The sequence below is a fragment of the Ovis canadensis genome, chromosome 10 (assembly GCF_042477335.2).
Source record: "Ovis canadensis isolate MfBH-ARS-UI-01 breed Bighorn chromosome 10, ARS-UI_OviCan_v2, whole genome shotgun sequence".
Classification (NCBI taxonomy): Eukaryota; Metazoa; Chordata; class Mammalia; order Artiodactyla; family Bovidae; genus Ovis; species Ovis canadensis.
The window spans coordinates 9,382,686-9,394,921 of NC_091254.1; positions in this window are offsets into that span (position 1 = coordinate 9,382,686).

Here is a 12,236-nt window from a genome sequence, read left to right on the forward strand (position 1 = left end):
TCCCGTCGATGCCGGGGCCTAAGACCTTGTGTGGAGTCGGGGCCGGAACCTGAGGATTCCTCTCCAGTGCTGACATGGATCTTGGGGTACTTCTGGAGTCTCCCCAGGGGAGTCAGTCCTCGTCTCGAATGCGGGCATGCACTTGCGCTTTCCTCCAGAGCGGTAGCAGCAGTGTCATGCAGTCCGCCGCGTGGATCAAAGGATCTATGGTTTTCCCTCGAGTCTTTCCCACGAGGCTTTCCCACAGGGGTGTCCCACGTGCACACGTGGTGGGAGTCGATCCTCGGCTTGAACGTCAAGGCAGTGCAGGCAAAACAGGTTCCTCTGAAATGGACTGACACATCTGGGGACTCTTGGAATGGTGTCACGACCCTGGAGTTCCTCTCGCCTTTCCTGTGGAGAGCGCCTCCTCTTGAGATGCGACGGGAACGCCGGGAATTCTTTCCCTACGAAACAGGGAAAGGATCCCTCATCTCGAGCTAGGAGGCGGAAACGGGGCTCCCCTGGATGTGTGCGGGACACCACGTGCTTCCTCTTGAGTGGAGACGGGTATGTCGGGGAAGTTCTTGAGTTGCAGCAAGGGTGTGAAGGACCCTTTGGAAGTTCCAGTGGTTAGATGTGATTGGCCTCGAGAAGCCTCAGCGGAAATGGGCCTCATCTCGCCTGGAGGGCAAAACCTCCTGGATTTTCTCGACTTGCGGCAGGTGCTCTCGACTTACGACGGGGACCTCAGGGAACCGCTCTGGTGGCCTCAGGAAAGGCCAGTCCCCATGCGAGTTCCTCGGGGGCCTCTCGGGATTCCTCTCCCGTCGATGCCGGGGCCTAAGACCTTGTGTGGAGTCGGGGCCGGAACCTGAGGATTCCTCTCCAGTGCTGACATGGATCTTGGGGTACTTCTGGAGTCTCCCCAGGGGAGTCAGTCCTCGTCTCGAATGCGGGCATGCACTTGCGCTTTCCTCCAGAGCGGTAGCAGCAGTGTCACGCAGTCTGCCGCGTGGATCAAAGGATCTATGGTTTTCCCTCGAGTCTTTCCCACGAGGCTTTCCCCGAGGCTTTCCCACAGGGCTGTCCCACGTGCACACGTGGTGGGAGTCGATCCTCGGCTTGAACGTCAAGGCAGTGCAGGGAAAACAGGTTCCTCTGGAATGGACTGACACATCTGGGGGACTCTTGGAATGGTGGCACGACCCTGGAGTTCCTCTCGCCTTTCCTGTGGAGAGCGCCTCCTCTTGAGATGCGACGGGAACGCCGGGAATTCTTTCCCTACGAAACAGGGAAAGGATCCCTCATCTCGAGCTAGGAGGCGGAAACGGGGCTCCCCTGGATGTGTGCGGGACCCACGTGCTTCCTCTCGAGTGGAGACGGGTATGTCGGGGAACTTCTTGAATTGCAGCAAGGGTGTGAAGGACCCTTTGGAAGTTCCAGTGGTTAGACGTGATTAGCCTCGAGAAGCCTCAGCGGAAATGGGCCTCATCTCGCCTGGAGGGCAAAACCTCCTGGATTTTCTCGAGTTGCGGCAGGTGCTCTCGACTTACGACGGGGACCTCAGGGACCCGCTCTGGTGGCCTCAGGAAAGGCCAGTCCCCATGCGAGTTCCTCGGGGGCCTCTCGGGATTCCTCTCCCGTCGATGCCGGGGCCTAAGACCTTGTGTGGAGTCGGGGCCGGAACCTGAGGATTCCTCTCCAGTGCTGACATGGATCTTGGGGTACTTCTGGAGTCTCCCCAGGGGAGTCAGTCCTCGTCTCGAATGCGGGCATGCACTTGCGCTTTCCTCCAGAGCGGTAGCAGCAGTGTCACGCAGTCCGCCGCGTGGATCAAAGGATCTATGGTTTTCCCTCGAGTCTTTCCCACGAGGCTTTCCCACGAGGCTTTCCCACAGGGCTGTCCCACGAGCACACGTGGTGGGAGTCGATCCTCGGCTTGAACGTCAAGGCAGTGCAGGGAAACAGGTTCCTCTGGAATGGACTGACACATCTGGGGGACTCTTGGAATGGTGGCACGACCCTGGAGTTCCTCTCGCCTTTCCTGTGGAGAGCGCCTCCTCTTGAGATGCGACGGGAACGCCGGGAATTCTTTCCCTACGAAACAGGGAAAGGATCCCTCATCTCGAGCTAGGAGGCGGAAACGGGGCTCCCCTGGATGTGTGCGGGACACCACGTGCTTCCTCTCGAGTGCAGACGGGTATGTGGGGGAACTTCTTGAGTTGCAGCAAGGGTGTGAGGGACCGTTTGGAAGTTCCAGTGGTTAGATGTGATTGGCCTCGAGAAGCCTCAGCGGAAATGGGCCTCATCTCGCCTGGAGGGCAAAACCTCCTGGATTTTCTCGAGTTGCAGCAGGTGCTCTCGACTTACGACGGGGACCCCAGGGACCCGCTCTGGTGGCCTCAGGAAAGGCCAGTCCCCATGCGAGTTCCTTGGGGGCCTCTCGGGATTCCTCTCCCGTCGATGCCGGGGCCTAAGACCTTGTGTGGAGTCGGGGCCGGAACCTGAGGAAAACTCTCCAGTGCTGACATGGATCTTGGGGTACTTCTGGAGTCTCCCCAGGGGAGTCAGTCCTCGTCTCGAATGCGGGCATGCACTTGCGCTTTCCTCCAGAGCGGTAGCAGCAGTGTCACGCAGTCCGCCGCGTGGATCAAAGGATCTATGGTTTTCCCTCGAGTCTTTCCCACGAGGCTTTCCAACGAGGCTTTCCCACAGGGCTGTCCCACGTGCACACGTGGTGGGAGTCGATCCTCGGCTTGAACGTCAAGGCAGTGCAGCGAAAACAGGTTCCTCTGGAATGGACTGACACATCTGGGGGACTCTTGGAATGGTGTCACGACCCTGGAGTTCCTCTCGCCTTTCCTGTGGAGAGCGCCTCCTCTTGAGATGCGACGGGAACGCCGGGAATTCTTTCCCTACGAAACAGGAAAAGGATCCCTCATCTCGAGCTAGGAGGCGGAAACGGGGCTCCCCTGGATGTGTGCGGGACCCCACGTGCTTCCTCTGGTGTGGAGACGGGTATATCGGGGAACTTCTTGAGTTGCAGCAAGGGTGTGAAGGACCCTTTGGAAGTTCCAGTGGTTAGATGTGATTGGCCTCGAGAAGCCTCAGCGGAAATGGGCCTCATCTCGCCTGGAGGGCAAAACCTCCTGGATTTTCTCGAGTTGCGGCAGGTGCTCTCGACTTACGACGGGGACCTCAGGGACCCGCTCTGGTGGCCTCAGGAAAGGCCAGTCCCCATGCGACTTCCTCGGGGGCCTCTCGGGATTCCTCTCCCGTCGATGCCGGGCCTAAGACCTTGTGTGGAGTCGGGGCCGGAACCTGAGGATTCCTCTCCAGTGCTGACATGGATCTTGGGGTACTTCTGGAGTCTCCCCAGGGGAGTCAGTCCTCGTCTCGAATGCGGGCATGCACTTGCGCTTTCCTCCAGACCAGTAGCAGCAGTGTCACGCAGTCCGCCGCGTGGATCAAAGGATCTATGGTTTTCCCTCGAGTCTTTCCCACGAGGCTTTCCCACGAGGCTTTCCCACAGGGCTGTCCCACGTGCACACGTGGTGGGAGTCGATCCTCGGCTTGAACGTCAAGGCAGTGCAGGGAAAACAGGTTCCTCTGGAATGGACTGACACATCTGGGGGACTCTTGGAATGGTGGCATGACCCTGGAGTTCCTCTCGCCTTTCCTGTGGAGAGCGCCTCCTCTTGAGATGCGGCGGGAACGCCGGGAATTCTTTCCCTACGAAACAGGGAAAGGATCCCTCATCTCGAGCTAGGAGGCGGAAACGGGGCTCCCCTGGATGTGTGCGGGACCCACGTGCTTCCTCTCGAGTGCAGACCGGTATGTCGGGGAACTTCTTGAGTTGCAGCAAGGGTGTGAAGGACCCTTTGGAAGTTCCAGTGGTTAGACGTGATTAGCCTCGAGAAGCCTCAGCGGAAATGGGCCTCATCTCGCCTGGAGGGCAAAACCTCCTGGATTTTCTCGAGTTGCGGCAGGTGCTCTCGACTTACGACGGGGACCTCAGGGACCCGCTCTGGTGGCCTCAGGAAAGGCCAGTCCCCATGCGAGTTCCTCGGGGGCCTCTCGGGATTCCTCTCCCGTCGATGCCGGGGCCTAAGACCTTGTGTGGAGTCGGGGCCGGAACCTGAGGATTCCTCTCCAGTGCTGACATGGATCTTGGGGTACTTCTGGAGTCTCCCCAGGGGAGTCAGTCCTCGTCTCGAATGCGGGCATGCACTTGCGCTTTCCTCCAGAGCGGTAGCAGCAGTGTCACGCAGTCCGCCGCGTGGATCAATGGATCTATGTTTTCCGTCGAGTCTTTCCCACGAGGCTTTCCCACGAGGCTTTCCCACAGGGCTGTCCCACGTGCACACGTGGTGGGAGTCGATCCTCGGCTTGAACGTCAAGGCAGTGCAGGGAAAACAGGTTCCTCTGGAATGGACTGACACATCTGGGGGACTCTTGGAATCGTGGCACGACCCTGGAGTTCCTCTCGACTTTCCTGTGGAGAGCGCCTCCTCTTGAGATGCGACGGGAACGCCGGGAATTCTTTCCCTACGAAACAGGGAAAGGATCCCTCATCTCGAGCTAGGAGGCGGAAACGGGGCTCCCCTGGATGTGTGCGGGACCCACGTGCTTCCTCTCGAGTGGAGACGGGTATGTCGAGGAACTTCTTGAGTTGCAGCAAGGGTGTGAAGGACCCTTTGGAAGTTCCAGTGGTTAGACGTGATTAGCCTCGAGAAGCCTCAGCGGAAATGGGCCTCATCTCGCCTGGAGGGCAAAACCTCCTGGATTTTCTCGAGTTGCGGCAGGTGCTCTCGACTTACGACGGGGACCTCAGGGACCCGCTCTGGTGGCCTCAGGAAAGGCCAGTCCCCATGCGAGTTCCTCGGGGGCCTCTCGGGATTCCTCTCCCGTCGATGCCGGGACCTAAGACCTTGTGTGGAGTCGGGGCCGGAACCTGAGGATTCATCTCCAGTGCTGACATGGACCTTGGGGTATTTCTGGAGTCTCCCCAGGGGAGTCAGTCCTCGTCTCGAATGCGGGCATGCACTTGTGCTTTCCTCCAGAGCGGTAGCAGCAGTGTCACGCAGTCCGCCGCGTGGATCAAAGGATCTATGATTTTCCCTCGAGTCTTTCCCACGAGGCTTTCCCACGAGGCTTTCCCACAGGGCTGTCCCACGTGCACACGTGGTGGGAGTCGATCCTCGGCTTGAACGTCAAGGCAGTGCAGGGAAAATAGGTTCCTCTGGAATGGACTGACACATCTGGGGGACTCTTGGAATGGTGGCATGACCCTGGAGTTCCTCTCGCCTTTCCTGTGGAGAGCGCCTCCTCTTGAGATGCGACGGGAACGCCGGGAATTCTTTCCCGACGAAACAGGGAAAGGATCCCTCATCTCGAGCTAGGAGGCGGAAACGGGGCTCGCCTGGATGTGTGCGGGACCCACGTGCTTCCTCTCGAGTGCAGACCTGTATGTCGGGGAACTTCTTGAGTTGCAGCAAGGGTGTGAAGGACCCTTTGGAAGTTCCAGTGGTTAGACGTGATTAGCCTCGAGAAGCCTCAGCGGAAATGGGCCTCATCTCGCCTGGAGGGCAAAACCTCCTGGATTTTCTCGAGTTGCGGCAGGTGCTCTCGACTTACGACGGGGACCTCAGGGACCCGCTCTGGTGGCCTCAGGAAAGGCCTGTCCCCATGCGAGTTCCTTGGGGGCCTCTCGGGATTCCTCTCCCGTCGATGCCGGGCCTAAGACCTTGTGTGGAGTCGGGGCCGGAACTTGAGGATTCCTCTCCAGTGCTGACATGTATCTTGGGGTACTTCTGGAGTCTCCCCAGGGGAGTCAGTCCTCGTCTCGAATGCGGGCATGCACTTGCGCTTTCCTCCAGAGCGGTAGCAGCAGTGTCACGCAGTCCGCCGCGTGGATCAAAGGATCTATGGTTTTCCCTCGAGTCTTTCCCACGAGGCTTTCCCACGAGGCTTTCCCACAGGGCTGTCCCACGTGCACACGTGGTGGGAATCGATCCTCGGCTTGAACGTCAAGGCAGTGCAGGGAAAACAGGTTCCTCTGGAATGGACTGACACATCTGGGGGACTCTTGGAATCGTGGCACGACCCTGGAGTTCCTCTCGCCTTTCCTGTGGAGAGCGCCTCCTCTTGAGATGCGACGGGAACGCCAGGAATTCTTTCCCTACGAAACAGGGAAAGGATCCCTCATCTCGAGCTAGGAGGCGGAAACGGGGCTCCCCTGGATGTGTGCGGGACCCACTTGCTTCCTCTCGAGTGGAGACGGGTATGTCGAGGAACTTCTTGAGTTGCAGCAAGGGTGTGAAGGACCCTTTGGAAGTTCCAGTGGTTAGACGTGATTAGCCTCGAGAAGCCTCAGCGGAAATGGGCCTCATCTCGCCTGGAGGGCAAAACCTCCTGGATTTTCTCCAGTTGCGGCAGGTGCTCTCGACTTACGACGGGGACCTCAGGGACCCGCTCTGGTGGCCTCAGGAAAGGCCAGTCCCCATGCGAGTTCCTCGGGGGCCTCTCGGGATTCCTCTCCCGTCGATGCCGGGACCTAAGACCTTGTGTGGAGTCGGGGCCGGAACCTGAGGATTCCTCTCCAGTGCTGACATGGATCTTGGGGTACTTCTGGAGTCTCCCCAGGGGAGTCAGTCCTCGTCTCGAATGCGGGCATGCACTTGCACTTTCCTCCAGAGCGGTAGCAGCAGTGTCACGCAGTCCGCCGCGTGGATCAAAGGATCTATGGTTTTCCCTCGAGTCTTTCCCACGAGGCTTTCCCACGAGGCTTTCCCACAGGGCTGTCCCACGTGCACACGTGGTGGGAGTCGATCCTCGGCTTGAACGTCAAGGCAGTGCAGGGAAAACAGGTTCCTCTGGAATGGAATGACACATCTGGGGGACTCTTGGAATGGTGGCACGACCCTGGAGTTCCTCTCGCCTTTCCTGTGGAGAGCGCCTCCTCTTGAGATGCGACGGGAACGCCGGGAATTCTTTCCCTACGAAACAGGGAAAGGATCCCTCATCTCGAGCTAGGAGGCGGAAACGGGTCTCCCCTGGATGTGTGCGGGACCCCACGTGCTTCCTCTCGAGTGGAGACGGGTATGTCGGGGAACTTCTTGAGATGCAGCAAGGGTGTGAAGGACCCTTTGGAAGTTCCAGTGGTTAGATGTGATTAGCCTCGAGAAGCCTCAGCGGAAATGGGCCTCATCTCGCCTGGAGGGCAAAACCTCCTGGATTTTCTCGAGTTGCGGCAGGTGCTCTCGACTTACGACGGGGACCTCAGGGACCCGCTCTGGTGGCCTCAGGAAAGGCCAGTCCCCATGCGAGTTCCTCGGGGGCCTCTCGGGATTCCTCTCCCGTCGATGCCGGGGCCTAAGACCTTGTGTGGAGTCGGGGCCGGAACCTGAGGATTCCTCTCCAGTGCTGACATGGATCTTGGGGTACTTCTGGAGTCTCCCTAGGGGAGTCAGTCCTCGTCTCGAATGCGGGCATGCACTTGCGCTTTCCTCCAGAGCGGTAGCAGCAGTGTCACGCATTCCGCCGCGTGGATCAAAGGATCTATGGTTTTCCCTCGAGTCTTTCCCACGAGGCTTTCCCACGAGGCTTTCCCACAGGGCTGTCCCACGTGCACACGTGGTGGGAGTCGATCCTCGGCTTGAACGTCAAGGCAGTGCAGGGAAAACAGGTTCCTCTGGAATGGACTGACACATCTGGGGGACTCTTGGAATGGTGGCACGACCCTGGAGTTCCTCTCGCCTTTCCTGTGGAGAGCGCCTCCTCTTGAGATGCGACGGGAACGCCGGGAATTCTTTCCCTACGAAACAGGGAAAGGATCCCTCATCTCGAGCTAGGAGGCGGAAACGGGGCTCCCCTGGATGTGTGCGGGACCCCACGTGCTTCCTCTCGAGTGGAGACGGGTATGTCGGGGAACTTCTTGAGTTGCAGCAAGGGTGTGAAGGACCCTTTGGAAGTTCCAGTGGTTAGACGTGATTAGCCTCGAGAAGCCTCAGCGGAAATGGGCCTCATCTCGCCCGGAGGGCAAAACCTCCTGGATTTTCTCGAGTTGCGGCAGGTGCTCTCGACTTACGACGGGGACCTCAGGGACCCGCTCTGGTGGCCTCAGGAAAGGCCAGTCCCCATGCGAGTTCCTCGGGGGCCTCTCGGGATTCCTCTCCCGTCGATGCCGGGGCCTAAGACCTTGTGTGGAGTCGGAGCCGGAACCTGAGGATTCCTCTCCAGTGCTGACATGGATCTTGGGGTACTTCTGGAGTCTCCCCAGGGGAGTCAGTCCTCGTCTCGAATGCGGGCATGCACTTGCGCTTTCCTCCAGAGCGGTAGCAGCAGTGTCACGCAGTCCGCCGCGTGGATCAAAGGATCTATGGTTTTCCCTCGAGTCTTTCCCACGAGGCTTTCCCACGAGGCTTTCCCACAGGGCTGTCCCACGTGCACACGTGGTGGGAGTCGATCCTCGGCTTGAACGTCAAGGCAGTGCAGGGAAAACAGGTTCGTCTGGAATGGACTGACACATCTGGGGGTCTATTGGAATGTTGGCACGACCCTGGAGTTCCTCTCGCCTTTCCTGTGGAGAGCGCCTCCTCTTGAGATGCGACGGGAACGCCGGGAATTCTTTCCCTACGAAACAGGGAAAGGATCCCTCATCTGGAGCTAGGAGGCGGAAACGGGGCTCCCCTGGATGTGTGCGGGACCCCACGTGCTTCCTCTCGAGTGGAGACGGGTATGTCGGGGAACTTCTTGAGTTGCAGCAAGGGTGTGAAGGACCCTTTGGAAGTTCCAGTGGTTAGACGTGATTAGCCTCGAGAAGCCTCAGCGGAAATGGGCCTCATCTCGCCTGGAGGGCAAAACCTCCTGGATTTTCTCGAGTTGCGGCAGGTGCTCTCGACTTACGACGGGGACCTCAGGGACCCGCTCTGGTGGCCTCAGGAAAGGCCAGTCCCCATGCGAGTTCCTCGGGGGCCTCTCGGGATTCCTCTCCCGTCGATGCCGGGGCCTAAGACCTTGTGTGGAGTCGGGGCCGGAACCTGAGGATTCCTCTCCAGTGCTGACATGGATCTTGGGGTACTTCTGGAGTCTCCCCAGGGGAGTCAGTCCTCGTCTCGAATGCGGGCATGCACTTGCGCTTTCCTCCAGAGCGGTAGCAGCAGTGTCACGCAGTCCGCCGGGTGGATCAAAGGATCTATGGTTTTCCCTCGAGTCTTTCCCACGAGGCTTTCCCACGAGGCTTTCCCACAGGGCTGTCCCACGTGCACACGTGGTGGGAGTCGATCCTCGGCTTGAACGTCAAGGCAGTGCAGGGAAAACAGGTTCCTCTGGAATGGAATGACACATCTGGGGGACTCTTGGAATGGTGGCACGACCCTGGAGTTCCTCTCGCCTTTCCTGTGGAGAGCGCCTCCTCTTGAGATGCGACGGGAACGCCGGGAATTCTTTCCCTACGAAACAGGGAAAGGATCCCTCATCTCGAGCTAGGAGGCGGAAACGGGTCTCCCCTGGATGTGTGCGGGACCCCACGTGCTTCCTCTCGAGTGGAGACGGGTATGTCGGGGAAGTTCTTGAGATGCAGCAAGGGTGTGAAGGACCCTTTGGAAGTTCCAGTGGTTAGATGTGATTAGCCTCGAGAAGCCTCAGCGGAAATGGGCCTCATCTCGCCTGGAGGGCAAAACCTCCTGGATTTTCTCGAGTTGCGGCAGGTGCTCTCGACTTACGACGGGGACCTCAGGGACCCGCTCTGGTGGCCTCAGGAAAGGCCAGTCCCCATGCGAGTTCCTCGGGGGCCTCTCGGGATTCCTCTCCCGTCGATGCCGGGGCCTAAGACCTTGTGTGGAGTCGGGGCCGGAACCTGAGGATTCCTCTCCAGTGCTGACATGGATCTTGGGGTACTTCTGGAGTCTCCCCAGGGGAGTCAGTCCTCGTCTCGAATGCGGGCATGCACTTGCGCTTTCCTCCAGAGCGGTAGCAGCAGTGTCACGCATTCCGCCGCGTGGATCAAAGGATCTATGGTTTTCCCTCGAGTCTTTCCCACGAGGCTTTCCCACGAGGCTTTCCCACAGGGCTGTCCCACGTGCACACGTGGTGGGAGTCGATCCTCGGCTTGAACGTCAAGGCAGTGCAGGGAAAACAGGTTCCTCTGGAATGGACTGACACATCTGGGGGACTCTTGGAATGGTGGCACGACCCTGGAGTTCCTCTCGCCTTTCCTGTGGAGAGCGCCTCCTCTTGAGATGCGACGGGAACGCCGGGAATTCTTTCCCTACGAAACAGGGAAAGGATCCCTCATCTCGAGCTAGGAGGCGGAAACGGGGCTCCCCTGGATGTGTGCGGGACCCCACGTGCTTCCTCTCGAGTGGAGACGGGTATGTCGGGGAACTTCTTGAGTTGCAGCAAGGGTGTGAAGGACCCTTTGGAAGTTCCAGTGGTTAGACGTGATTAGCCTCGAGAAGCCTCAGCGGAAATGGGCCTCATCTCGCCTGGAGGGCAAAACCTCCTGGATTTTCTCGAGTTGCGGCAGGTGCTCTCGACTTACGACGGGGACCTCAGGGACCCGCTCTGGTGGCCTCAGGAAAGGCCAGTCCCCATGCGAGTTCCTCGGGGGCCTCTCGGGATTCCTCTCCCGTCGATGCCGGGGCCTAAGACCTTGTGCGGAGTCGGGGCCGGAACCTGAGGATTCCTCTCCAGTGCTGACATGGATCTTGGGGTACTTCTGGAGTCTCCCCAGGGGAGTCAGTCCTCGTCTCGAATGCGGGCATGCACTTGCGCTTTCCTCCAGAGCGGTAGCAGCAGTGTCACGCAGTCCGCCGCGTGGATCAAAGGATCTATGGTTTTCCCTCGAGTCTTTCCCACGAGGCTTTCCCACGAGGCTTTCCCACAGGGCTGTCCCACGTGCACACGTGGTGGGAGTCGATCCTCGGCTTGAACGTCAAGGCAGTGCAGGGAAAACAGGTTCCTCTGGAATGGAATGACACATCTGGGGGACTCTTGGAATGGTGGCACGACCCTGGAGTTCCTCTCGCCTTTCCTGTGGAGAGCGCCTCCTCTTGAGATGCGACGGGAACGCCGGGAATTCTTTCCCTACGAAACAGGGAAAGGATCCCTCATCTCGAGCTAGGAGGCGGAAACGGGGCTCCCCTGGATGTGTGCGGGACCCCACGTGCTTCCTCTCGATTGGAGACGTGTATGTCGGGGCACTTCTTGAGTTGCAGGAAGGGTGTGAAGGACCCTTTGGAAGTTCCAGTGGTTAGACGTGATTAGCCTCGAGAAGCCTCAGCGGAAATGGGCCTCATCTCGCCTGGAGGGCAAAACCTCCTGGATTTTCTCGAGTTGCGGCAGGTGCTCTCGACTTACGACGGGGACCTCAGGGACCCGCTCTGGTGGCCTCAGGAAAGGCCAGTCCCCATGCGAGTTCCTCGGGGGCCTCTCGGGATTCCTCTCCCGTCGATGCCGGGGCCTAAGACCTTGTGTGGAGTCGGGGCCGGAACCTGAGGATTCCTCTCCAGTGCTGACATGGATCTTGGGGTACTTCTGGAGTCTCCCCAGGGGAGTCAGTCCTCGTCTCGAATGCGGGCATGCACTTGCGCTTTCCTCCAGAGCGGTAGCAGCAGTGTCACGCAGTCCGCCGCGTGGATCAAAGGATCTATGGTTTTCCCTCGAGTCTTTCCCACGAGGCTTTCCCACGAGGCTTTCCCACAGGGCTGTCCCACGTGCACACGTGGTGGGAGTGGATCCTCGGCTTGAACGTCAAGGCAGTGCAGGGAAAACAGGTTCCTCTGGAATGGACTGACACATCTGGGGGACTCTTGGAATGGTGGCACGACCCTGGAGTTCCTCTCGCCTTTCCTGTGGAGAGCGCCTCATCTTGAGATGCGACGGGAACGCCGGGAATTCTTTCCCTACGAAACAGGGAAAGGATCCCTCATCTCGAGCTAGGAGGCGGAAACGGGGCTCCCCTGGATGTGTGCGAGACCCCACGTGCTTCCTCTCGAGTGGAGACGGGTATGTCGGGGAACTTCTTGAGTTGCAGCAAGGGTGTGAAGGACCCTTTGGAAGTTCCAGTGGTTAGACGTGATTAGCCTCGAGAAGCCTCAGCGGAAATGGGCCTCATCTCGCCTGGAGGGCAAAACCTCCTGGATTTTCTCGAGTTGCGGCAGGTGCTCTCGACTTACGACAGGGACCTCAGGGACCCGCTCTGGTGGCCTCAGGAAAGGCCAGTCCCCATGCGAGTTCCTCGGGGGCCTCTC